General features: G+C 51.4%; 2 long non-coding RNA genes across 2 annotated transcripts; both read left to right on the top strand.

The window, feature by feature from the left end:
* Window positions 1–1573: 1573 nt before the first annotated feature.
* On the top strand, window positions 1574–13872 carry LOC109501021. Its single transcript, XR_006599977.1, has 7 exons — window positions 1574–2216; window positions 3447–3506; window positions 4995–5085; window positions 10776–11138; window positions 11432–11596; window positions 12242–12516; window positions 13204–13872. It is a non-coding gene; the product is annotated as an uncharacterized LOC109501021 (long non-coding RNA).
* Window positions 13873–13923: 51 nt separating this feature from the next.
* On the top strand, window positions 13924–25034 carry LOC123386202. Its single transcript, XR_006599978.1, has 4 exons — window positions 13924–20360; window positions 20858–21033; window positions 22265–22481; window positions 23162–25034. It is a non-coding gene; the product is annotated as an uncharacterized LOC123386202 (long non-coding RNA).
* Window positions 25035–26202: the final 1168 nt, after the last annotated feature.

Genomic DNA, 26202 nt, shown 5'->3' with positions numbered 1-26202 from the left:
CTCCAGGCCTCAAATCTTTTGCTCATGCCACTGTGAAATGTATCTTCATAAAGGCTGTTTTCTCTAGTACTTTCCTAGTCAAAATCCTTCATGGCTGCCCTGCCTAACAAGGTAATGCCACCTTCTCACCTTGGGATTCACATCTCTGTCCGATCGGGCTGTCTACTTCCTACCAAGGGGTAAACGTCTCCTGTTCCAGCTGCTCCTCTCGGCCAGGCAGGCAAGCACGCGGTGGCCTGAGCCGTCCTTGTTCCCCTGGGTGGAGGGACTGAGGACGCAGCCTCTCCTGTCCTGACCCCCGATTCCTCGCCTCCATTTGTCCATCCCCCATCCTGGAAGGCCCCTACTCCTGCAGCCACACTTATGAGTCCCATCCGAAGCAGACTGTGCTCAAGTGCTGCCTTCTCGGACATGCACTCATTACTCTGCTGTGAATTACAGCGATTTAGGAAAAAATAAACAATAATGGTGGTGGTTACTATGTATTTACAGGCCAGGCACGCTCTTTGAATCTGCACAACTACCTGGTTCAAATAGGCATTAGAGGCTCCATTTTAGTAAAAAAGAAATGAAAGTTCAGACACCTTCATAGATGTCCTCAAGGGCAAGAGCCAGAGATGGTGCCCTGTGGTTTTGGGAATGCCACCTAGGGACCATGTGGCTGATGCAGGGTGAACCTCTGTCAGAGTACCATGCTCTGAGCATACAACATCCGTCTGTCCATCCATCCATCCATCCATCCATCCATCCATCCATCCATCTGTCCGACCATCCACCCATCCGTCCATCCATCCATCCATCCATCTGTCCATCCGTCCATCCGTCCACCTGTCCATCCATCCATCCATCTGTCCAACCATCCATCCATCCGTCCATGCATCCATCCGTCCATCCACCCATCCATCCATCCATCCATCTATCTGGCTGTTGGTCCATCCATCCATCCATCCATGCATCTGTCCATCCGTCCACCTGTCCATCCATCCATCCATCCATCCATCCATACATGCGACTGTCCAGCCATCCATTCATCCATCCATCCATCCATCCATCCATCCATCCATCCATCCATCCATCTGTCTGTTGGTCCATCTGTCCATCCATCCATCCATCTGTCCAACCATCCATCCATCTGTCCATCCGTCCATCCATCCATCCATCCATCCATCCGTCCGTCCATCCGTCCACCTGTCCATCCATCCATCCATCCATGCAACTGTCCATCCATCCATCCATCCATCCATCCATCCATCCACCCATCTGTTCATCCATCTGTCCATCCCATGGGTCTGTCTGCCCATGCATCCATCTGTCCATCTGTCTGTCCGTCCATCTGTCTGTCCATTCATCCACTCATAGACTCACTTATTTGTGAGGGAATGCATAAATTAGAGAAGTGAATGAATCAATTTGTTCAAGACACATTGAGTATTTTTCAGGCATATCATATAGGTGATCAGTAAAAGATTTCCTGCTGTCTTTTTTTTTTCAGTTTTATACAAAGAATCGTAAGCAGGTTCCATACTCAGTGTAGATCCTGATGCAAGGCTTGATCCAGAATTCTGGGATCACGACCTGATCTGAAATCAAGAGTCAGATGCTCAGTCGACTAGGCCACCCAGGTGCCCTATCCTGATGTCATTTTTTGGGAAGGAGGAGGTGAATACATTTATGCTTCTGGCCTATTGAATCAGGAAATAAGTAACTTAAGAACAACTTCTGAAATTTTAGAGCCATAGCGTGATAAAAGCGGAAGGGACATGCGTGATCCTTCTTACCTGGGGCCCCAGGTCACAGGAGAGAGCCACGGGCCCAGCGCAGGGGAGGGGCTGGCCGGCTCGCCCACCTGCCTGCGAGCTCACAGCACGGTGTTTGCCTTCACGGAAGAGCTGTTGTTCGTTGTGTCTGCGGAACTGATGTACCAATCCAGGTCCAGGAACGTGTGGACCAGCAAGACGTGGGTTTGGAGGTGGAGACCAAAAGAGAAGCCTCGAATGCTCACCGTGTACTCTCAGCTCCTGTAGCCTGAGGGAGGCGTCCTGGTCTCATTTCACAAATGTGGGGTTCCTAGAGGAGAAGTGACACGCCCAGCTTGTAGCCCTGCCCTCCTGGCTTGGGACTGGATATGGTGGTGCCACCCAGCAGTGAGGCATCCCTATACGTCAGAGCCCGGGTTTGAGCTCTGCTCCTCTCTCCGTGTGGTCTGTGAGGATTGGGTGAGCTGTTCCCATTGGGGCAGAGCACGGTGCCAGCACAAGTGTGTGCCCACAGGTTGTCAGTGGTAGTAACACTGTGATTGTTAGGGCGTCCTTTGGGTGCAGACCCAGAGTTGCCTTCAGTCCTTGGGTGACCCTAAGGGATTCCCAAGGTGAAATCCCTGGTTTCCTTCTGTGTAAAATGGGGCCACAACACCCCCTCTTCCCCTGACTCCCCAGATGCTGGTGCTCAGCCAGCGTAGACTGCGATTTCTATTTCCATTTCTCTGTAGAGGTTGTTAAATTAAAAGAACAGGAAAGGGGTTTTCGATGTTGGAGAAAGTCAGGGGTGGGGTCCTGGGGGTGCTGGGCCTCAGCCGTTAGGAATTCTGGCTTTCGGCAATTTCCCCTGGGCTCTCTGGAAATGTTGAGCAGATATCACACGTCCTACTTGCCTCATCTGACTGGGCATTGCAACACCAACGTGCTGTGAGAATGGCACTGTCCTGGGAGAGCCACCTGAGTCATGGGAGCCCGGGAGCCTCTCCTGGGAGTGTCCTGTAGGTGGGCAGGGCCTGGGGGGAAAGACCTGGTTCTGTAAGTAGCCACCTGGCCTACCTTGAGACACATCTGGCGATCTCCGTGTACCCAGGGGAAGCTGGAGGGGCTGCCTTTGCCGCCCAGCAGAGGGGGCGGCATGGCTGGGATTTCTGTGAGCTCCTGGGCTCACTGGGAGGCGCAGACCCAGCTCCACTTCCTTGTTGTGCCATCAACTTGCTGGTGAACTCGAGCAGGTCTAGGCCTTGGGAGTCCCACCTGTACAAGGAAGTGTTTGGTCTCGGAGGCTACCACCATCTCGAGTTGCAATTTCTCGAGTTGGGTTTCCAGCTCCTTATGGAGCCCAGAGCCCAGTGCATAGCAGGCTCCCTGTAGGGGTGAGGTGAACAAATGACTGAATGAATGATGGATCCAAACACAACGTGTCCACCTTTTTTGCCCACAGAGCGTGTTGCTCTGGGATCAGCTCTGAGCAGAATCATCTGCAAGTTCAACGTGGCTGCATAGCCCATGAGCAGCGGCTCTCTTCGAGAGAGAGGCTCACATAGGTGGGTTGGAAAAAAACCAATTAAGGGCTTGTGTATTTAGCATTTTGCACTCAGAGTACTTAAGGACGAAGGGTAATCTTTTGAAATCAGACATAGCTTGTTGGTTAATGTTGGTGTAAGTTTTTTTTTTTTTTTTTTTTTGAAGGTAAGGCCTGGACATGGCGGTCAGAGCTCATGTGAAGAGGCAAATTACCGATACATGAGGGTATGCCTAATTACCTGAAATTCCCTCCTCTGTTGAGTGAAAAACACAGTTTTCATCAGCCCTGGATTAATTATGGCTGCCGAGAGCTGTAATTGGCAAAAGCGTGTTTTTAGCTCATGACTCAAGGCTGACTCAACATTGGGGACCGTGCTTTCCATGGCCTCAAGCTGGGCTCCCTTTTTTCCTGGAAACGCCTAAGTGGTTTGCCAAGCACTTTGATGGGGCCCATCAAGCTTCCCTGGGAGGCTCAGAGCCTGGTTTGAGCCCCTGGCATCCAAACTGGGGGTGGGGGAGGGGTGGGGAGGCGGCCATGCTGGGCGCTCCTGGACTTACCTCACGTCAAGCTGAAAACACCTTCACGAAGGTGAGCAATCTCAGGCATTGGCTTCTAAGCTGTGGAGCTTGGATTTGAACTCCCTGTTATTATTTTTTTTCCCATTGCCCTTTGGGGCCTCACACGGGTCACTTGCAGGGCTTGGAGTGGCTGTCCCCACAGCGAAATGGTCTCGTGAGGGTAGATCTTGCTGTGTGTGTGAGTGAGACCATGCTGCTCAGGGCTGAACTTGTTTCTGGTTCCATCAGGAGGGCTTTGATGACAATGCCCAATTCTAACACATGGAAGATTTTCCGGGTGGGGAGAAAAGACTTTGTCATAAATCCTGGCCTTGCGTCTGGATTGATGGATGGGTCATCCATTCGTGTTGGTGAGATCACCTTCCCTTCTCATTTATCTCCTCACCCGTGGCTGTCTCTGTCCTCGATTGGCCTCCCAGGCCTGGCCTCAGAGTGACCATTCTGTGGGCGGAGGGGTACCCGGAAAAAGTTGCCTCCCGGTGGGATGGGACCACCTGTCAGAAAAGGCCGATTTCCCCCACCCCACTTTGATTCTCTGAAGCTGACAGACTGAGCCCTCATTTCCTGTCCTCTTTCATAACCATGGCCCATTGGATAGATGAAGAAGCCAGATTTGGTTTACCAGGTCCAGACCTGCCTTGGTCTTTCAGGAAACAAGGTGTGAGTCCTGGGGAAGTGGCCGGCACCCTTCCACGGACCGCAGAGGCACATGGGGAGGCTCTCAGAGGGGATGGTTGGTGTAAGGGGGCAGGCTCGATGCTTACATTCATGTCCACGAGCTCAACTTTTCCCCTCCTAGGCCTCCCCAGGGGCAGGGTTTTATCATTCCATCTTTTCTGGTGAGTAAACGGAGGCACAGAGAGAAGACGGACATCTTGTCCACAGTGACGCAGCCTGAATGTTCAGGATGGCCCAGCTCGAAGCGGCCCAGCCAGGACTGCATGTTGGGTCCGCCGGACAACAGGAGCAGGCTGTCTCCTGCCCTCTGGGGTCGAGGTTCGCCCAGTAGGTGGGCAGGGGCCACAGTTGGTGCGCCCAGGGCTGTGCGATAGTACCTTTCAGTGTGTGCCTTGAAGGATGTGTGTGTGGGTGGAGTGCTCCACTGGGCAGTGAAGATGCCGTCTCCTTTTGCAGATTTAAGAAGCAAGCCAGCACCTGAAGGACGTGGAGAAGGTCTGCTGTGCAGCATCACATGGGGCTTTGTCCGACCCCCCAGCCCCCCAACGTGTGTGACCACTTGTCTTTTGTTGGTTTTCCAACCCCTGGAAAGTTTTGGAGTTTTCCAGCTCTCCTCCCCTCCCCTTCTTTCCCTCCCCTCCTCTTCCCTCCTCCCCTCCCCTCCCCTCCCCCCACTGTCTTCCAGACCAGCAGGTGGCACGGACTCTGGCGGACAGGGCTCTAAGGTGCCGAGGAGGGACCTCCCCAGTCTCAGCTGAACACATATTTGTTTCAGTTCCTGCCTCGGGCCTGGGGCTGGGGTAGACTCTGTCCCTTGTGACACCTCTGCACAGGGGCACATCCCTGTCCTCGTTTCCCCAACGAGCTCCCAGAGGCCCAAGGCCCGGGGGAGGCCGTGGCGCACCCTCCACCCCCACCCCCTGCAGACTGCTGCACCCCAAATGGGTGCGCGTGGACTTGGGGTTCGCTTGGGCTGCATCTCCTACTTCCTGCTGACCAGCTGGGCCGCCCGACCAGCCGTTGCCCACAGGCTCACCCTGATGCTGAGACCTGCCCTGTTGCGTGAGGACAGGGCGAGAGGAGGAGGTGATTGTTATCTCTACACAAATGAGCCGGCCAGTCCGCACTTGTGCTCACCCTTGCCGCAGCAACAGGAAAGACGGGATCCACGCTAATTGCCCTCACGTCTCTTTCTCTGGTCAGAGCTGTTCCCGACTGTCAGAGTGACACATGGCTCCCAACACAAGGCCCGTTGCAACACTTTCTAATTTTTTCCAAAAGATTTTGAAGGCAGGAAGAGTTTCGGTTCCGGTGAGGTACCCGTGGCTGGCTCTGATCTCTGATGCTAGGGGACAATTCTTGTCCCCGCGATATAGGGTTGCACATCCTTTCCTCTGGCTATAAGTCCTGTTATTTTTAACACAGAATTTCTTCCAGGATCTTCAAACATCTTTTCACCAGATAGTGATGATTCATTTCTGGACAGGACAGCAGAACTAAAAGATCAAGTTTTGCAGTGCCTCTTGGCCCGACTCCCCTTTTATTTCTCCATCTTCTTCCCTTTCTTGCTCACCTACCCCACCCACCTTGCTCAGGCCGTCTCTCCAAGCCCCAATTAGCAGATGGGAGGGGCCGCTTGGTCAAGGACGCTGGTTGTGGGTGGTCCAGGTTGTTGAGAACGTGTTCTCTCTGCATCACCAGCTCTGGGGAGATGGGCTGTTGACATACATGGGAAAAATCTTCTTAGGAGATTTCAAAGCATTGGAGACTCACCTGTTGTTGGGAGCTAACAAGAAAAAAGAGGCGAAATATCCCAAAGGCAGTATTTGGACAGGATCACCCGACCTCACCCCCTCCTAGCATTCAGATTCCATGATTGCAGGCTTCCCTGGACCATTGGAATTGCTGCTGGTGGGGGGGGGGGTAGGGAAAGGAACAGCAGGGGGAAGAGACAGCTTCCTCTGTGCTATGTGCTTGTTTTGTGCCCACAGATTTTTGTCACTCTGAGCCCATAATGATGTTGACCATGCTAGCAAGCCCACTTGGGGGGCACTATCTGCTGGGAACTGTTCTCCGTACTTTGCACTAACTAATTTAATTTTCAAAGCCATCATTAAGTGGGGACGATCGGTATCCAGTTTTACGGTGGGTGGGTTTTGAAGCACAGAGATGCAAAGTAACCTGATCAAGCTCACACAGCTCAGATGAGAGCCGGGAATCAAACCGAAATAGTCTGACTCCAGGGTCAGTATTTTCAGACTGCACGTTACTTAGTAGGGACAGGCCGTCCCGGACTTTTGCAGCTGTTGGGGACAGGGGGCTGTGGACTGGGGGGGCGCGTGAATAGTGCACACGGAGACCTCTACTCTAACTGAACGTGGTTCTCCCCAGCAAGGGTCCATGGGCAAGATCGGGAGCTGGGATCTGTCTGTCTGAGGCCACGGGTGGTAGGGGGCACGTGTCACTGTGGCACACAAGCAGACCTCCGCCCTGGGGAAATGACAGAACGGGGCACGTGGCAAGAGGTCCACAAGATGAACCTGAGGTGGATGGGGACAGACCATTATCGGCTGTTGTTACTGTTTCTTAGCGAGGAGCTCTGGTTGTGGATACTGACAGTTATGGTCATTGCACGACAGATTCTCTTGTGCCACTTTCCGTCTCTATCGGTTCGCCCCACGGAGGCCTGGTTGTGCAATCCCTGCCCATGTCCCAGCCAGCGAGCCAGAGAGCGGGTGGGTGGGTATGTGGAACAGAGGTACTGTGACTACCTGGGCAAGACTTGGCTCTGAGTGTAGGCAAAAGCGAATGGAGTTCTGTCTGGCCAGGTGTGTTTCCTGATGTGCATTTCCACGCACTTTTCTTTGTTTCACCTTATTTCATTTCATTTCCCTTCTATTGAACAGTGTCTCCTTACCGCGGTCTTCTGGAGCCCACACTGGTTTCCACTTGCCTGAGGATGACGCGAAGACTGAGTGGCCCCACGGCCCGCCCCAGGTCACACATGTGAAATGAGGATCTGCTTTGCCTTTGTTTGCCAGGGGGGTCCCCACTCACTGGTCCTGTCTCCTTAAGGGAGTGGACCCTCCTCTCCCTTTTCCTGCCTTTCTCCTTCAGGTCTTCAGCAGAATGGGGGTGGGGGGTGGGGACGGGAGAAAAGACAGCCTCTCAGACCCCAAATACCTTCTGCTCCACGATTGCAATCACACTCGTGCTGAGTTCCGAACCTGCCTGGCTTTCCAGGGTGCTGAGCCTGGGGCTGAGGACGGCAGCCCCTTTGGCGTCGAAATCTGGTTTCCTCTTGGAAAAAGGCTACTTCCTGATTGCTAGAGAGAGGAACGTCTTTAAAAGGCTCTGCTGTTCCTGTTGGCCTGCACACCATTGGCCTACGACATTTGATGATTTAAGGGTTGATGGATTAAAAACATGTGGTCTGGGTTTCCCTTGAATGCAAATGCATGTTGAACTTAAGGATCAGTTAAAAGAAAGAATAAGATAAAGAAGGAAGGAAGGAAGGAGGAAGGAAGAGAAGAAAGAAAGAGAAGGAAAAGAAAGAAAAGGAAAAGAGGGAAAGAAAGAGAAAAAGGAAGAGAAAGAAAGAAAGGAAAGAAAAAGAAAGAAAAAGAAAAAAGAAAGGAAGAAAAGGAAAAGAAAGGAAGAAAAGGAAAAGAAGGAAAGGAAGAGAAAAAGAAAGAAAAAGAAAGAAAGAAAAAGGAAGAAAAAAAGAAAGGAAGAAAAGGAAAAGAAAAGAAAGGAAAGAAAAAGAAAAGAAAGGAAAGAAAAAGAGAAAGGAAAGAGAAAAAGAAAGAAAAGAAAGGAAGAAAAAGAAAGGAAAAGGAAAAGAAAGAAAGGAAAGAGAAAAGAAAGGAAAGAAAAAGCAAGAAAAAAGAAAGAAAGAAAGAAAAGAAAGAAAAAGAAAGAAAAAGAGAAAGAAAAAAGAAAAAAAAGAAAGAGAAAGAAAGAAAGAAAGAAAGAAAAGAAAAGGAAAGAAGAAAGGAAGAAAGTCAAAGAAACAGTCCAGGTTTTTCATAATGCCCTGACTTTGAAAAATAGGCCAAGGTTTTTGCAGAGTACAGGCTCCACGTGGGGCCTCCCCGGGCACTCCGGAAAAGTCTTCAGTTGGCCTGGAGGCAGTAGGGACTTGTGTGGGCCCTGATCCCTCCCGGTTCTGGCCCCAGTGTGGCCTCGTGCAGCTCGGCACCCTGGGGAGACCTCAAGTTCGAGGAGAGAAATAAAGCTACAACTTCCTGTCTTCCGGAGACCCCCTTCCACCCTAATTTTGCCCAAAGTATATCACTCTCCGGCCAGGCAGCATCAACCGAGCGTCTAACGTGCTCGGGTGTCCCCGGTGGGTTCCGCGATGAGGTCCCAGCGCCTGTTCACGGTCCTCCCGCTCTGACCGAGCAGCTCCCGGTTCCAGCCTTTCCACCTGCGCCCTCCCGGACTCCTCCAGCCCGCGGGCCCTTTCGCTGCCTCTGGCCGCCCCAATCCTATCCGTTCACACCCACGGTGTTCCCTCCAGGGCTGTGCTCCGTCAACACCCCGGGGGCGACGCTGAAGGGCTCACAGGGCCTCGTCGGGATCCGGGGCGCCGATGGAATCCACGGCTGCCCCCCTTTGGACTCCACACGTGGCGCTGAGCGGAAGGCCGTTGGCGTTGGCTCCCTCGGCTTGGCTCCGCCCCCTCCGTTTTGGAAGGTTTGCAGGCCCCTCCCTCTCATGCTCTGTTTACTGCAGGCAATGATTTGAGCTTAATGGAATCGGGAAGGGATTCCGCTTTCATGTGGTCGGGAGGCCAAGGCCCACACAGATACCCGTGCAGTTTTACGGCCAGGCCGGGGGGGGTTGGTAAATTTGTCGAGGAGTGCCCTGCTCCCAACAGCTCGCTGGGAACAGGGCCTATAAATAGCTCCTGCCAGTCAAGGCATAACGATTTCAATCTTCCTACTGTATAAATAAACAGTATTGTTCAGGAATTCTTGGCCGCAGTTTTGGCCCGCGCGTCCCGAAGATGATCCAGCTGGAATTTTCGGCGAAGGCAAAGGAGCTGGCATTTGGGGGGTGGGGGGGGCGCGTACCGTGTGCCTGGCCTCGTGTGAGACATTTAAGCGAGGAATCCCGTTCAACCCTCAGGCCGAGCAGGAATCCGCACGGTCCCGGTCGGCTGGTGCGGAAACGGGCAGAAGGCAGGAGCGCGCTGGGGTCACGGGCCAGCGCCAGGGAAACGAACCCGTGTCTGCAGAACCCTGCCACCCTCGCGTTCCCTCATTGTCTCAGTCATCCTACAACAACCCTGCAGAATCAATGTTTTTGTAAGACTTGCGTTTTCCTCGGTAATATAAATAACACATGTTCTTTTCTTTACGGGAAAGTTTGAAAATTTAGAAAGGCGTAGAGAAAATTAAAATCGCCTGTATCCTTGCCACCCGGAAAAATACACAGGAGTGTGTTTTGTTTACATTCTCCCGATGTTTAGACAGATAAGTAGATAGATCTGAGAGGGAGAGATGACCTTGCAGAGGCACATACTGATGGAATACCAATTTTTTGAAACAAAACTGCGGTGAAGGAGTGAGTTCTGTTTTACAAGACTGTTTGCGTAACATTTGCAATGCAGTTATTACCCTCGTTTTCCATATGAGGCATTTGATCTCAGACACGTGAAAGGACTCGCCTGGGGTCGCACCGGTGGGTGGGACCCACTTTCCTTCCTGTCCCTTCCCCTTTCCTCTCTCTCTGTCCTCTCTCTCTCCGTCAGGTCACATTCTGGGCCTAAATCAACGAGTGCATTTGCCTCTTTCCTTGTGCGCCACATTGTGGAAGGTCAGTGTTCCAGTCCTGAGTCTGTGACTCCCTCAGGCAGCTCAGCTTTTGCTTTCTCTCGTCCATGAAATGGGTGCATTTTGATTCAAAGTTCTAGGGAATCTGAAAGTGTTGGGCGAAGAAATTGGTAGAGCCTAGGTGTGGGTTTTGAAAGCTAGCTTGCCTCTTATTTTCTGTGAAAGCTTGGGACAGTCCCTTAACCTGAATCTCGGTTTGCACATCGGCCACAGGAGGACGGTGACATTGACAGTGATAGTGGACTTGTGGTGAGGATAATCGTAACGATAGTAGGAGATATTACCGAGTACTTGCTGGCCGTCATGGGCTGTGCTGAGCCCTTTCCATGAATTCATTTATTTCCTTCTTAGAACAACTCGGTGAGGTTTAGGAAGAGTGACTGTTCCTATTTTACAGATAAATCTGAGATAAAGTGAAGAAACTGAGGATTGAGGTCATGCATCTGGGAAAATGGATCTAAGATCACAAAGACCCTTTGAAACCGGGAACCCTTCTGTTTCTACACAGGACTCAAGCCAGGCTTTTAACAAAGCTGGTGTAGGACATTTTTCTCTATTACTGTCCCTGGAGACGTATCCCAGACAACAAAGGATAAAATGAAACAACTTTTCACTTTCTTAAAAACAAGGAAAAGTCTCAGCCTCAAGCCATGGGACATAACGTGCATCTTCCAAAACCTGTGAAGGGCAGGACACCAGGAGGGGATCCAGAGCTGGCATCCACCTCCTTGGACCTTGAGCAGGATGCATATGTCCCTGAGTAAGTGACCCAGGGGTAAAAGGTATATCCAATGGCCCACTGATGATCACAGTACCATCTAGGGCATGGGCAGGTGATGTCCCCACGCAGACTTGGTTGGGCATTGTGGAGTGATGGGTGGGGGAGGGGTACAGAAGAGCCCAAACCAGCATGCTATTTTTGGTGCCCCGGACCAAAGCTCCTTGTTTAGGAAAGTGTGGGTTTAAAGCAATGTGGGGGAACACAGAAAGGCAGGAAATTCCAGATCAAATGCAGAGGCCTCCCATGGTAAAGGAAAGCCTCTTTCCTGGCAGGGTAAAGACCAGATATGAGGTAGAGACCTACCTCAGGGTAAACAAAATCACGTGGAAGAACAGAGGAGTTCTGCACAGCAGTCTGTGTCCATGTGATGTCCCAGTTCATTACTCTCTCCCCTTGGCCCAGGTCAGCACGTGACGAGCTCCACCCGATCCAAAAAGGTACGTAGAGGAACCGGCCTGTGACCTATCACACTGGAAAAAAATAAAATAACCATAAACAGCGAGGAAAAGAATTCCCCCACCAAAAGGCAGATAAAAGGACTATATAGCATTAATTGTCCAAAGAAAATAGTGGCAAAATTTAGACACATACTATTAATAAAAATAATGACAAATCAATAAACGTACAAATATTAATATGATCGAAAGTACGATTTTTGAAGGTAGAGCCCAAAGGGGAAATTTTAAAACAACATGAAAGGATAAAAAGTGAGCGGAACTCCAGAAGAAAACTTGCTGTGGAAAAGAAAAATGCAACACAAACTAAAGTCTCGTTAGAGTCTTTAAAAATTAGAATCATCACTGCAGAAAGCATCATCCAAGACATTAATTCTAATAGAGCCCTATTGGCATTTTCAGCGGGACATTAGTCATGGGACAAGTCTCTGCGTGTTGAAAGATGTTGAGATTTTTAACCCTCATCCCCCAAATGCCAGTTAAGCCCCCCTAATTATTGTGTCCACCAAAACACCATCCACTTTCAAAGCATAAGGATATTAAATGATTATATCTTCAGGATATATCTTTATGGTACATAAACAGAGAAGAGAAATATGACACATGCTTAACCTTGTCTCTCATTAGGAAGAGGCCACAGAACAGGTGACACAGAAAAATGTTAAATGATATAACTGAAGAAAACTTTACCGAAATAAGTAACGGGCTTCTCAGAAGGAAAATGTGATACGGAATGAGCAGCACCAATGAACGCTGCTGTGAAAATCCTGAAGTTCATGAGTAAGAAAGGAGCCCTATTGGCTTCTAGGAGAACGTGCAAATTTCAAGGCATAAAGGCATATCCTAGAATTTTCCACAACTGAAGTCAGTGCTGGAAAATGAACATCTACAAAGTGGTGAAGGTAGGATTAAGAGGCGTGCTCTGTGAATTTTAAGCCAAGTTAGATTTGTCCTTCAGATGTAAAGGAAATATTGACAAACACACACACACTTGCAGAGTGCAGTGCCTCTAAGACCTTGGGGGGAAATAAACACAGCTCCGTTCCCCAAAAGAACCCCCCGGTTGATCTTGTGCCTTAAATTGAGACAACGTAAAGACACCCTAGAATAAGTAATGCAGGAATAACAACATCATGGTTAGACAGGGAACATTGCCGTTCAGTAAAGGATTAAGACGGACCAACTGAAATTTTGCTCACGGAACAAAATGTAAATAGTAGAAAGCGAGACAACGGGTACAAAACTGAGGGGGGGGGGAAGTATATGGTGTTAATTTCCTCTTCCTTCATAGCAGGGAGTTAATAGTCTAAAATTAAAATGTAACTTAAAGATGACTCTAAATCAACGGGTGCTATAATCTCTTTTCGTAATTTAAAGGGATCTTTTAGCAAGGAGACCGTATTCTAGGTAGCTGAAATAAGTCTTCCCATTTTACTTTAACTCCTTTTTCCTTCTGTTAAATTCAAATCAAAGAGAATTTAGTACTTTTAAATATTAAAGATAGTGTGCATAACATGTTCCTATTTTTATCCCCTTATCTATCTTTTATTCTTTCACCTGTCCTTTTATCTCTCTCTCTCTCTCAACAGAATAATGTCTGGGATGATGTTTACCAAATATTGATGACCACGGCCACGTGAGTAGTGGAATTTTGGATAATTTTTTCCCCCGCTGGCTCTTCTGCACTTTTTTGGTGTTGCTGGAATATTTTCACAATGCTCATATGTGAAGTGTATTCACTGAATAAAGCCCATATTCCCCACCAAAAAATAAAGCCATCACAATGGAAGAAAAGGCAAAGCTAATTTCTAAAATTGGAGTTGCCTATCTGGCCACCCATTCTCTGGACTCAGATGCTAATCATGGCTGTAAACTGACTTTACCCATCCCAGCAGATTTCCCCAAGAATATCTGAAGTGCTTTACAATTCAGGTTGAATCTAACGGGGACAGAGCCCATACATCACAGTAAAGGACAAGTGCACAAACCCTGGTACCCCTTTCCTTGGAGATTTTCAGACATGGAGGCAGGTATGATTACAATAAACGCATCTATCGTGACTCATTTAGACACTGATTTGGTGTCCTCTACTGAGTCACTTCCCATAGTATCCTGTAATGATAATGTGCAATTTAAACACAATTTAAAGGGGCCCCTGGGTGGCTCAGTCGGTGGAGCGTCCGACTTCGGCTCAGGTCATGATCTCACGGTCCGTGAGTTCGAGCCCCGCGTCGGGCTCTGTGCTGACAGCTCAGCTCTTGGAGCCTGCTTTGGATTCTGTGCCTCCCTCTCTCTGACCCTCCCCTGTTCACGCTCTGTCTCTCTCTGTCTCAAAAATAAATAAACGTTAGAATGATTTATTAAAAAAAATAAATGCAATTTAAAGAATACTGTTTATTTGCATTCTGGTAAATACCTTCACATGCACGACCTCAAGGACGATCCGTGGGAGAAGTGGTGCCGTACCTAATTTACAGATGAGGAAAACAGAGGTTCAAATGACTTGCAAAGGAGTTTAACCTTCCAGCCGGAAATCTGAACCAAGATCCTGGTTTGTAGGTGAATGTGTGGGGACCAGCACGTTAGGAATGGACTTCAGAATTTATTTCCGAAGTTAGCGGTTTGTCCCTTTCTGGAGCCCTGCCACATCTGAGGATGTGTCTTAGACCCTCTCTGCATCCATATCATTTGGGTGGGATTGACTTCATTCCACTCGTCCAAGATTGTGCACGTGACCTGCACACGGGCTCACCGCGCGTCCCATTGCTGTAGCACTCTGATGATTATTTCTGGGATGAATTATGACCCTAGGTGGTCCATGGGAGTGAGCACTGGGGCTTTTTTTCCGGTGCAAAGAGGGACCCGATCTTCTTTGAGTATAACAGCAGCAAGGATGACAGAAGCCTCGACCTGCTAAGAACCACCACAGGAATCCCAAGAATAAAGCCAACACGGGAAAAAGAGCCGAGAGCTGGAGATAGACTGTGTTCCCATTGCTTCGCTGCAGCTCCTGGATCCAGCCATGCCTGAATCTATTCACCACAGATTTTGGTGACACACGAGACAATGAGTCCTCTTTTTGCCTTATTGAGTTGGATTTCGGACGCCTGAGGTGGTGTGGCCCTTGGGCATTTGGAAACACCACGTGTGTCGGAGCAGAGGTCGTGACTGGATCTCTCAGTGTAGATTCCTTCCATCGAACTCTCCGGGATGCCTTGCAATAAACTCACACAACATTTCGGTCCCCCCCGGAGGCGACTTCGTTTGTGAAAGAGGAAGACTCACTCATTTTTGAACCCTGTGTCTCAGGAATGACTTTCCCACGAGAACTGAACTGCAAAGGATGGGTGAATTACAGCTAAAAGGTTGTCACTTGGAAAGTTTTGTTTTAAATGAGCTAAATTAAAGGAATAGTCTCTCCCTTTTAATGCGCATATAAAATCACTTCACTTTCCTGGTTAACAATGTAAGTCCCATTCTCATTATCAGAATCATAAAAATGAGTGAGGTGACAGTTTCTTTTTAAAATGCAAAGTGTTATATGCCAGGAGTTATGAGAAATTAGCTGGCGATTCTCCCTCAGTGCAGGTATAAAAGGGTGACTTTCTTTCTTTTGGTCTTTTCCACGATTACGATCCAATTTTCTTGCCTTAAAAACAGGAAAGGTTACGTGTACCATCAGCCAAAGAAAACAAGAAGCCACACACAAACTCCTGCCTTTTTACGGAAACAAAGGCAGTGAGCTTTCAAAAGGAAAGTTACAAATGCAATGATAGGAAGACCATGTGACACACATTAATTCAAAAGGGCCCCTTTATTGGATTGCGATCTGATTGTGTTTACAAATATATAGCCAGAAGGCTTTTAATTTGGGGGCAATTTCATTGTTCATAGATATATATCCAGCTACAGATATATATCTATGAAATTATGTGCTTATGTGTTTTAAATGAGATACAGTTCCTCTCCTTTAATGCAATAATGTTTCCTATTTTATGATCTACAGTTGCCCAAAGTTGGGGCAATTTTATAACAATCTGATTTGAAATATCATAATAGATGAAAGATGTAAATACTGTGATGTTTAGAGACCCGGTTGGAAGTTGAATTCATTGGGATTTAGGTAAACCACCGGAGCGAACAAGGACAGACTTGATTAAAATCGCACGGATTGGGTTCCTCTTGCAATTCCAGCCACTTCTCGCCTCCTTGCTGTTTATTTTTCTTTTAAGCCCGAGCTCAATAAATAAACCCAGCTAACAATTAAAAAGTCCTCAAATGATTCTAGATGGAAAAATTCAAAAATAGCCTGGCTGGCACTGCTTTTGCTGTGGAGTTTGATTAAATTCTCTAATTGCATTCGAACGGGCGGGGAAGATCACAATGTGTTGGTGCTTTTAGCATGAGCCGCCGATGAAAAACTTCAATTACCACTAAAAATGGAAAATGGTCATAATAGATAAATGCTCTTCCTATTTGAGAGCAGCCTTTTAAAAATTACGTAACTGGTTTGGGTGAGATACTATTCTATTTCCTCTTGTGCTCTGCCGATCGATGTATGCCTTCCCTCCAGGCTAGGAACCCCTCCGTCCTCTGGGGGAGGCCTTTTGCCAGCAGCTGGCTTGGCTAAGGCAGCCCTTTTCCTGGCCAGAGACTGAATGTCCTCCGGCAGAGAGGATGGAATCTGAAGGTTTCTTGGATAGAAGGGCGAACAAAGACCGAGGAAGGTGGGTACCTTTGGAGCAGCCCTGCGGTCTACTGTTGACTTGGACCCCGCTGGGGAAGGTGGGTGAATTAGGGGCGGGGCAGAGGGCAGAAAAAATTGCCAGAGAGTTGCCAATTTTCAAGTCCCGCTTTAAGCCAAATCTGCCCCCATCTTCTGGAAAAATGTTTTGCTCGTCACATCGGGCTCGGCTCAAACGTTACCTCCTCCAGGAAGTCCTCCCCCCACCATCTCCTCTGTGCTCCCAGGATGCTGTGTACCGTCTACTGTGGCACGGTCTGCATTTGATGGGATCCTGGTCCCGACCACCTCTTGCCTCCCCTTTGCCCCCTTGGGAGCTCCCCAGGGCCAGAGCCCATATCTGGGTATTCTGTGTCCAGCCGTGTAGTTCCCTGGGGCTGTTCATGCCACCCCTTCTGTGTCTCTCCCCCTCACCGGCAGGCAGGAGCTTTAGAATCACATAGACCCTGACTCCTGTGCTGCCCATTTTTAGCTGGGCGATGTCTTCACCCTTCATGCCTTGGCTTCCCCATCTGCAGAATGAAGGTAAGTCTATCCACCTCCTAAAATTGCCGAGCAATGGAAATAAAGGAGGTGAAGGCAGCTAGCCAGTGCTGGGAGCACCTGACAGGCTCTCAGGAGACACCAGGTTATTTCCTTTCTGCTTCTTTTTCCTGATTTCCCTCCTTCTACCCACTGCCATGGTCACCGGCACTGTCACCACCCCCACTGTCACCACTCAACGAGTAATTGCTGAGCGCTAGGCACTGCGTTGATGGCTTTACACAGACCATCTTATCTACCTCTCCAGTCCTTTTTCTTCCCCTCTTTGCCCAGCCCTGGCCTCAGTTTCCCCAGCTCCTGGGCTCTCTGTAGCTTTTCATTGCATGGCCCCCACAGAGGGGGGTACCCAGCCCAGGCTCCTGGGGTTAAGCCTCTGCTTTTGCAGCCCAGAGACCCCCCCAATGTCCTCTACATCGGAGAGAAGGCTTGGTGCCTTCCCAGGAGAGGGGACAGACCAGACAGCACCACCTTGAACCACAGTGCTGCCCAGAGCACCCCTCCCCTTCGTGTCATGTGGTCTCTGTACCCCTCCCCTGCCTAGCTCTGCTGTCCAGACACTTCAGGGGACACCTCTGCCTGATGGTCCTGAGCCTGCCTGACGCCCTCGGCCTGTCTCGGCAGGTCCCCTGTCACCGTGGCTTCCTCCCATCATGCCTCAGACCTACCCGTGCCCGGCCAGGTGCGACACCTTCCCTGCATTCCCTCCTCCATTCTTTCCGCAACCCCCCACCTCCTCCCGCCTTTGCAGCCCTGCCTGATGTCCCCTCTTCTTGTCCCCATTCTGTCTCTTCTCTCCCGTTCCTCAATGGCTGCAACCAAGCCCCTAACGTTTTATGGCCAGTCTGTCATTTCAGACACGCACACGACACGGCTGCTGCTCTGGAGGAGGCCGGACCTAGCGGGGAAGACAGAGCAACCACCTAGGACCACAGAACCCCGTGCGCCACGGAGAGTGGATGAATGCAGTGCCCCACACGTCGGTTCATATAACCAGAGCGCGAGGTCAGGATGGGGCGAAGCAGCTTTGTAGAATCGCGAGGCAGGTGCCTGGGGGATCTTATTCAATATAGGTCAACAGGATGATACGACAGTTCATAAAAAGCTAATGGGATCTGAGGCTGCGTTACGAGGGGTTCAGAGCTTAGATCAAGGGAGAAGGAAGCCTGCACTGCTCCCTACACCTCAGGCATTGTGCTCACTTCAGAGTGGGGCGCGGGGGCACCAGAAGGAAAAGCAAATTGGAGGACAGTTACAGGAAGGCGATTAGCGGGGTCGGGGGAGGGGGGGACGCTGACATCTGGTCACACACACAGGGGGGCATGGCCGACGGCAGGGGAGCGCGTTTCGCCTGGAGAAGTCTGTGATACAGTGCTGCCCGTGTCACTCCGCTGTGGCCCGAGTCAGGACGGCTGGAGAGCAAGCGGGAGGCACATCACCAGGGAAGCCGACGTGGGCACGGGCTACTGAAGAGCCGTGGCACCAGCTGAGCGACGCTGCCAACCCTCGTTGGAGGGAGGCCCTTCCCGAACAGAGAGGAGGTGCACGAGCAGGGACCCTGCACCAGGGGACGCTGGGCAAAGGGCTGGGGTCATGGTCACCACGTAGCCTCCTTGCCTCTCAGCCTTTCCACTGCTGGGAGCTTCGCCAGGCAAAACCAGTCTGTGCTCCTGCCCTCCTTCCCTCCCTCTGTCCTTCTGGGTGGGGACAGCCAGGGCTCGCAGCACCAGGTTGCTGACGTCCTCAAGGGCCGTGACTTTGCAGCAAGGGCCCTGGTACGTCCTGCGGGGAAAGTTTTGTCTTAGGACTTGTACTTTACTTCCTTCGCTCCTGAGTGCACGTAGCTCAGCAAAGGGAAGATGTTGAGAGGGTTGAATGAGCCACACAGGTTGATGGTGCCGGAAGCCTTCAGAGGTCTGCACCTGCAGGGGAGAACGCAGGTGGGACCCTGGTGGAGGGCCTGTAACAGGCACAGAGCCCTCCTCTGGGCCAGCCCCCGAGTCTCCTCGTCTCGTCCTCTGCATGAATGCCCAGAAACCGAGAGTCCTGTCCTTCTCTGCCGCCCGAATTCTAGTGTTCCCCCCCCCCCCGATCCTTCACCTCTCCTCGGCAGCCAGAGGTCTGAAGTGGGTCCCGTTGGACTAAAACAGGGTGCCAGCAAGGCGTTGTCCCTTTGGGAGGCTCAGGGGGAGAATCCGCCTTCTTGACCTCTCTGTTTTCTAGAAGCCACCAGGTCTCTGGTTTGTAGCGTCTTTTCCCATCTTCAAAGCCAGCAGCAAAGGCGGCATCTTAAAATCGCTTTCAGAATCTGACTCCTGTGTTGAGCCACACAGATCAGCCAGGATCACGTCCCCATCTCAAGGTCCTTAACTCAGTACTATCAGTAAAGCCCCTTTTTGCCATCTATGGTGATGTGTTCGCAGGTTCTGGGGGTTAGGATGTGGCATCTTTAGGGCCCTTATTCTGCCAACCACAAGAGTCCGGGAGCATGCCCCAGTTGCCTTCTTTAATGCCATGGCTTTCAGCTCTCAGGGACGGGAAGGACGGACAGGCGGCTCAAGCCTGGTGTGCAATGTGCTCTGTGAACTGGCCCCCACCGCCTTCTCCTCCTTCCTCTAGAGAATCCACCCGCTTGATGGGACTTGGCACTCCACATGGCCCTCTTGTCATCCAAGACATTTCTCCACTGTCATTTCTGCCCATGAGCTGCCCCGAGGCCCTCTTCCGCCTGCATGCATCCTTCCAGAACTGTAGCCCCACCCAAGCCGGACCTCAGTGGCGATCACTCCTCTGTCCTCCCCTTGGCTGCTCTAGGAATGCTCTGGTCTTGCTCCGGGGTGCCTGCCCGACCAGTGTTCCCACTGACCTGTCCCCCAACCGTGTCCTGGGCTACTTAAGGTCACCTGAGGTCACTTCCAGAGCACACACTGGTGGCCACAGAGCAGATCCACGTTTCTAAGTGTTGAAGTCAGCAGTGGCAGGTACTCTGGAGACCCCGAATAAAGTGACCAGTGTGCCATATGCCTATCGGCTTACGCTCCTCTTAAATTAAGCCCCAGTAGCTCATTACATAAAGACCAGACTCCCCACCGTGGCGTCCCAGGACCTGTATGACTATGATCTGGCTCTGTCTCTTTGTTTTCTCCAGCCTCAACCTCAGGCCAGGGTCTCCCTTGCCCCTTGGCCAGCTACCTGGGCCGTCTTATCGTTCTTCAAGAACACCTCCACCCTCCTGGACCTTGACTTTGGCTCACACCTCTCTGCTCCTCTGTTGGCTGCCTCTGTCCCCTCCTGATTTCACTGATGTCGTGTATACTCGTTCCTCAGGGATTGCCCAGCATGCATTCTGTTCCTTGGGAGCCTTCCTGACCCTCCAGATGAAGTCAGAGACACTCGCTGCTGGACGTTTGTGGCTCTGTGCACACTTCCGCACCTCCCAGTGCCTTCATGGCACCTCACAGGGTTTGTAATTCTATGCTTACTTGTGTGACTACATGACGAATTTTGCCTTATCTCCTGGGGAGCATAGATGTCATAGCAGACGCTGTGATTGATGACGTATAAACCCTTTTAGGAGCAAAGAACTCATTTCCTGGCTACTGGGGCTATTGGCCAATGCTGGCTCGGAGCTGTGTCCCTTTCTGGGAATCTCTTGGCTGAAGGAAGCCGCCTTGTCTGAAATTTCCCCTCCCCACTGCGGGGGAGGGGGGGGCGGGTATCCCATACGTAGTGACTGTGCCATGTGGGGATACAAAGGCCTGGCATCCTTCTCTCTCTTAAGGGCATCTGATGGGTTATCCCAGACTCAGAGCTCCGCATGGGACTGGCTGAAGCCTTCATCGGGACTGCATCAGAGTTCAGCTCGCTGCTCTGCTCGCTCCTTTTGCACTCGCTCTGTGACAGGTGTGGATCTTGAGAACTCCCCTCAATACGCCTCCCACATGTACATTTCATTCCAGGGCCCATTACCTGGGAGTCCATCAGGTGACCAGTGTTGATGGAGAGGTCCTAGGACATGGACCCTGGGATAGGATTTTGGAGCCAGATCACCTGCTGACCCACTGGCAATAAAAAGCCCATCACTGGTAGTCGGTGCCATATGGGTAGACGCGGGCATGCTGCGGCAATGCGACGGGTGAGCCTTTTGCTGGTGGTGACATGGGATGGGATATTGGAGGAAGGGTTGCCCTGGCAGGTGCAATTTCTCAGGTGGGGAGGGAGGGGGTAGTAATTAGAAGTATTATGGAATTGGACGCTTGTTGCTGGGGGCAACCGATGCATTGCAGAGACAACTGGAGGCTAAGGGTGATTAAGCACCAATTAAAGGCTAAGTGTGAGAGCCAGAGGGCAGCATATAAGGAGACTTGTCTTCCTGGAGGGCAGAACATTGTAGATCAGGCCCAAGTCTTAATTATAAGATCAGCGGAGTATTCCAGAAGACGTTGAAGTCTCAAAGCCTGCAGGTCAGCTCTGCCAGGGTCAGATCCCTAATTAGGATGGGGGCAGGGCTCATCGGAGTTCAGTATCTCTCTCTGCCCAGCCCTACTTCCCTTGCTTCCTGAAGGTACATTTTAGTCTTGGTGAGAGGGGGTGTTTCACTGCAGGCCAGCCACCTGGGCTGGGAGAGAGCTGGCCAACAGCGAGAGGGGAGCGGAATGGGTGGTAAACAAGGGGCTGGTGAGCATTACACGTGGCCAGGAAGCCAGGGCAGCTGCCGTGGCTATGGTGTGTCCTATTAACCTCCCTCGTAGGAGTTTTCCCAGGAAAAGAGACCAGCCAGGACCCTGGAGCAGCTGTTCCCAGGGAGAGTGAGCTTAGTATCTGAAGCTAATGGTCCAGGCAGCGCAAGACGTCAAGCGGTGGTGATGCAGCCGTGAGGTGTTCCAGTCCCGCTTCCGGGCAGGGGCACTCAGCTGTTTGCCCAGGTGCCCAGAGTGTTGGCTAGGTCATCTCTGGACATTGCCCTTGGCCCAAAGAAGCTTCCTTGCCCAAGGTCACCCACCCTCATCGGGGCAGCAGCGTGGTTAGTGTCAGGCACAGGAGCCCAGCCTCTTTGCCTGCATGGGGCGCATCCCTGACGGTCCAGCCTGGGTCTGGGACTTCCCTGGTATCAGCTGACCCTCCACGTGCAACCGAATCGCAGTTCAAGTTCCTCCCTGCCCCGTCTTGCTTCCCTCGCTTCCTCTGCCACCCTCTGGACACATGGTTCCCAGGACCACGGCCTGCTCAGTAAACCTACATGCAACCCTCAGGCTCTCACAGTGGACAACACAGGGGGTAGTAAGGTTGGGGGGTGGGGTGGGGTCTCATCCCCTCCATGTCCCTCTGGATTAGTCTCTGAATTCAAGGTCTCTGCTCCCTGCCAGGGGTCCTGCTCACTGTCCGAACTCCCTGAGGCCACTGTGATCCTGGCCCCGCCTTCCCTCGGCCCATTCCCACCACCCACTTCTGCTACTTTTCAAGAGCCCTGGGAGCCAGCTACAAAATGAGTCCTGGTGCTGTAGGCTGGACGGAGAAGGAGAGAAGGCATTCGCTTGCTGATGGAAAGCCCCCCGGGGAGGAGGCTGCATGGGGCCCGCACAGGTGAGGCCTGCCCTTCTGCCGCACGGGGATCGCTTGCTCCCCAGAGTCACCCTGCTTGGCACGCAGGAGGGACCGAGAGGTGCGGTGTGGGCCACTTCCCCGTGTAGCGACATCTCAGTCGACGGGCGGCCACACCGGGAGGGCTGCGCCACGGGTTGTGTTTGCGCCCCCTCTGGGCGCCCAGAGTCCACTCTGAGCTGTAGAGTTAATGGCTGGGCTACCAGACCATAGTTACTTGTTTTTGTTTTCGCAAACATTCGGGTTTGGTAAAAAGCCCCAAGGGTGCTTTTTTTTTTTTTTTTTTTAAACGACACTCTTCTGTTAATTTCCAAGCCCCTTGTGCTTTGAGGGACCTTTAAAAAATGTTTTGGATTCATTTCCACGAAGCCCGTCAAAGTGCTAGTTTGCAGGGCGGGTTTGAGGTCCCAGCGGCCCTGGCGAGCTGTTCTGGTTTTTCCCGTTGCCCAGATGATTTACGCTTTACCGAAGAACTGCCTCGTGCTCTCCTAAACGGGTTGGGATTCTTTTCTCAATGCACACTGTCCGGTGTCCTGGTGAGATTTCCAAGCTGGCACAGCAGCTTGCCTCTCAGGCCTCGTAATTTCCACGCTTGCCCTTTCATGATCAGGAAGAGTATTTTGGAAGAAAACGACTTTTTTTTTTTTTTTTCCTTTTGGTAGCCGTAAGAGTCTGCACGCGAAAAGAGGGCAAAGGCAACAAATTATCTCCCCAACTTGTGGCTTTGCTGCAAAGGCCTCTGGGAAGCTCTTTCATACGCGTCTTGCTGTTCTAGCTGACCACATCCTGCAACTCCGCAGGCAGGACTAGACCCGAGGCGGCCAGCGGCGGGGCGCTAAGCTTGCTTCTCGTTGGAACCCACTGCTCTGTCTTAGCCGCCGGGAGAGGACGGGCCGGGGCAGTTGTGACTGTGGACTGTGCTGGGGGCTGTCCTGAAGGGGGAGGAGTTGGCCCAGCACCTTCTCGCTCCGGGGCTCTCACACCCGCGCTCTCTCGCTTGCTTCTCTCCGGAGCACTGTGAGGTGGGCATCCATGAATCCCTCTGCAGATGCCGAAGGCGGGAGATGGCAGTCGCTGGCTCGACGACCCCGAAGCACCCTTTCTTCTTCCTCCAAACATCTTCATGGTTGGATGATCGCCGCTTACTGCCTCAGAACGTTGAGAATGTACTGAATGGCAATGGTGTGAATGTGGCCACCTCGTCTGGAGCCAAAACCCTCGAACAGGGGCCGGGTTCCTGGCCTGGCCTGGCAGGTGCAGGATGGGACAGGGCACTCCTTGCTCTGGTTTTCTGCATGGGACATCTGGAGCCGGGAGGACCAGTGAGAAAACGCACGTGGGAGTTCAGCCCGGTGCCAGCCGTGCAGGCCAGGGAGCTGATATTCGTTATTCTGGGGACTGGGGGCCCACGCTTCCTTTCCTTCCTCCCTGGCTGGTGGCCACTGGGATTGGATCAGACTACGACTGTCTTGGCGTGTTTCACATGGCAAGATGGGTGGGATGCGGATCGTGCGGTGGCGTGAGAATAGGCACCCAGGAGTGGCTTACGCTGTCTCGATTCTGCTAGATGGGGAAGTGCGACCTGCTCTGTGCTGTTCACCCTGGGGAGGCAGAGCTACAGGTGGTCGGGGGAGCCTAGAAGAAGGTACTTGCCCATAGGCTGAACCGGTTTCCCGGTTGAGACCTCGCGGAACTTGTTGGAGGCCATTCAGCAGAGACAGGCTTGAGGTCTGAGCTATCACTTCTCCAGCCTTGCCGTGTGTGTGTGTGTGTGTGTGTGTGTGCAGGTAGGAGAGAGGTAGAGTTATGTCCTGTCTCAGCAAGGTTCTGCGGCTGCTTCTCAGCATGGATCTTCAATTGCTTGCTTCTTCTTCTGTCTGTCTTCTTTCCTTTCTTGCCTCGTCTGTGCACAATCCATACATTTTTCTGCATGAAACATCTGGTCTATTTTCCGTCCGGCTGGGAAACACCACCTGGTTAGGGAGGGATCTGGGCCGCCCCTGCGCGAGCTCACAGTGCTGAGAACCAGAGCAGCCGGACTGCCTGTCTGACCCGATGCCTGCGGTCACCGGGGGGGAAGCTGAGGCACAGGGGGAAAGGAGGCACCCAAGAGCTTCATAGCTTCTTATGATCTCAACAGAGGTGGGATCTGAAGCCAGGCTTTTTTACACAGTATTTTTTTTTTGTTTGAAATTTGAAAAAAATAAAAACAATCGCCTCAATTTCCTACCATCCAGAATTACCTACTTATGCTTTTTCATATTTCCTTCAGTTATTTTTTCCATGTACATAGTTGAACCATTCTGCAAGTAATGCACGAGGACACTTTAAAAACTTCAAGGACCGTACAGATAAATCTACAGCTGCGCGCCTCCCCGCCCCCCAGCTCTATTCCTATCCTGGTCCGTTTCCTTTTCCACAGAAGTGGCCGTTATTATGAATTTCATGTTCTTCCTTCCCATCCACTTAAAATTACGCCCATCTCCCCCAAACTATGTATTACTGTTTTCGTGATTAAACATTTACATATTTACATACGCGGTCTCCTATATCCTACTGTGAGGAACCGTTATCAGCCCACTTCTATTTGCCCCAGTGATGTATTTCTGGAGATCTGTTTGTGTGGACGGATATAGATCCGGCTCATTTCCCTCGGTGGCTGAGCGGATTCCTCTGCACGATCCTGCCACTTCTCAGCCACGCGCACACTCCTGGGTTGTCATCAAGCTGCGTGGCTTGCCTTTCAATGAGCTTCTGGGTGACAGACCTAGAAACGTGGAGGGCTCTCGTGGCTTGTTTCTGCCCGGGATCTGAAATGACAGGAGGGCCCCGAGTGGGCCCCATCACCACCCGTGCCTCGGTTTCCTTATCTCGGTGAAGGCAATTTGCCTGAGAATTGTGTGGACAAATGTGAAACCTTCCCATAGCTCTGGCTTCCCCCACATCTAGGCGTCTAAGGAGAAAAGCTTTTATTCCCATCGTGGGGCTTGTTTGCGATGGAACAACCACTCGCTTCTCACCTTAGATCGCCCCGCTGTGTGCGTAAGTTTTGCCATGGGAATTCTGCCCTTTGTGTAACGTCTCAGGATATGCTAGGGGCAGTCACCCCAAAGGGTGGACACGGAGGGTTCCCTTCTGAAGGGTGAAGTCATTCCCAGCTCTGTCACCTTGGGATCAGGCGGGTCCTCAGACAGGCAAAGCCCCTGGCAGAATGTGATCATGCAGAGGGAGAGATACTTCCATTGCCCCTCCACTCCGGGGTAGCCGCAAGCAGGAGGTGACTTTGCTAAGCTTACGGAGCAAGGTCTGCGAAGCCCTGAGGTCAAACTCAGGGCTTGGTCTGCTGTTTGTGGGTGCTTCCCACTTTTCCATTATGAAAGAGGACTGAGTGGAGAAACATCAGCTTGACTCAAGGGAGTGGACTGCTGTTAATGCAATGTCAGGCAGCAGCAAGAGAGATTCTGGACTCTTCTGGGGGCAGCTGCGAAAGCCTTCCTACGAGAGGTGACACGTGAGCTGAGTTTTGAAGTATGAATAGGAGTTTTGCAGATGAGCTAGGGAAAAGGCCACTCCCAGAGGATGTGCAGGTATAGAAAATCGGGGAAGAAGCAGGGACAGGAATGGTTCGGTGCACGGAGGATGGGGAGGATGTGGGAAAATTGGGAGCCTGGGAGGATAGATGGTGGAATGACTCGATCATGAG

This window comes from Felis catus, chromosome B3 (genome assembly GCF_018350175.1).
Source record: "Felis catus isolate Fca126 chromosome B3, F.catus_Fca126_mat1.0, whole genome shotgun sequence".
Classification (NCBI taxonomy): Eukaryota; Metazoa; Chordata; class Mammalia; order Carnivora; family Felidae; genus Felis; species Felis catus.
This window is presented reverse-complemented; position numbering and strand designations above follow the sequence as displayed.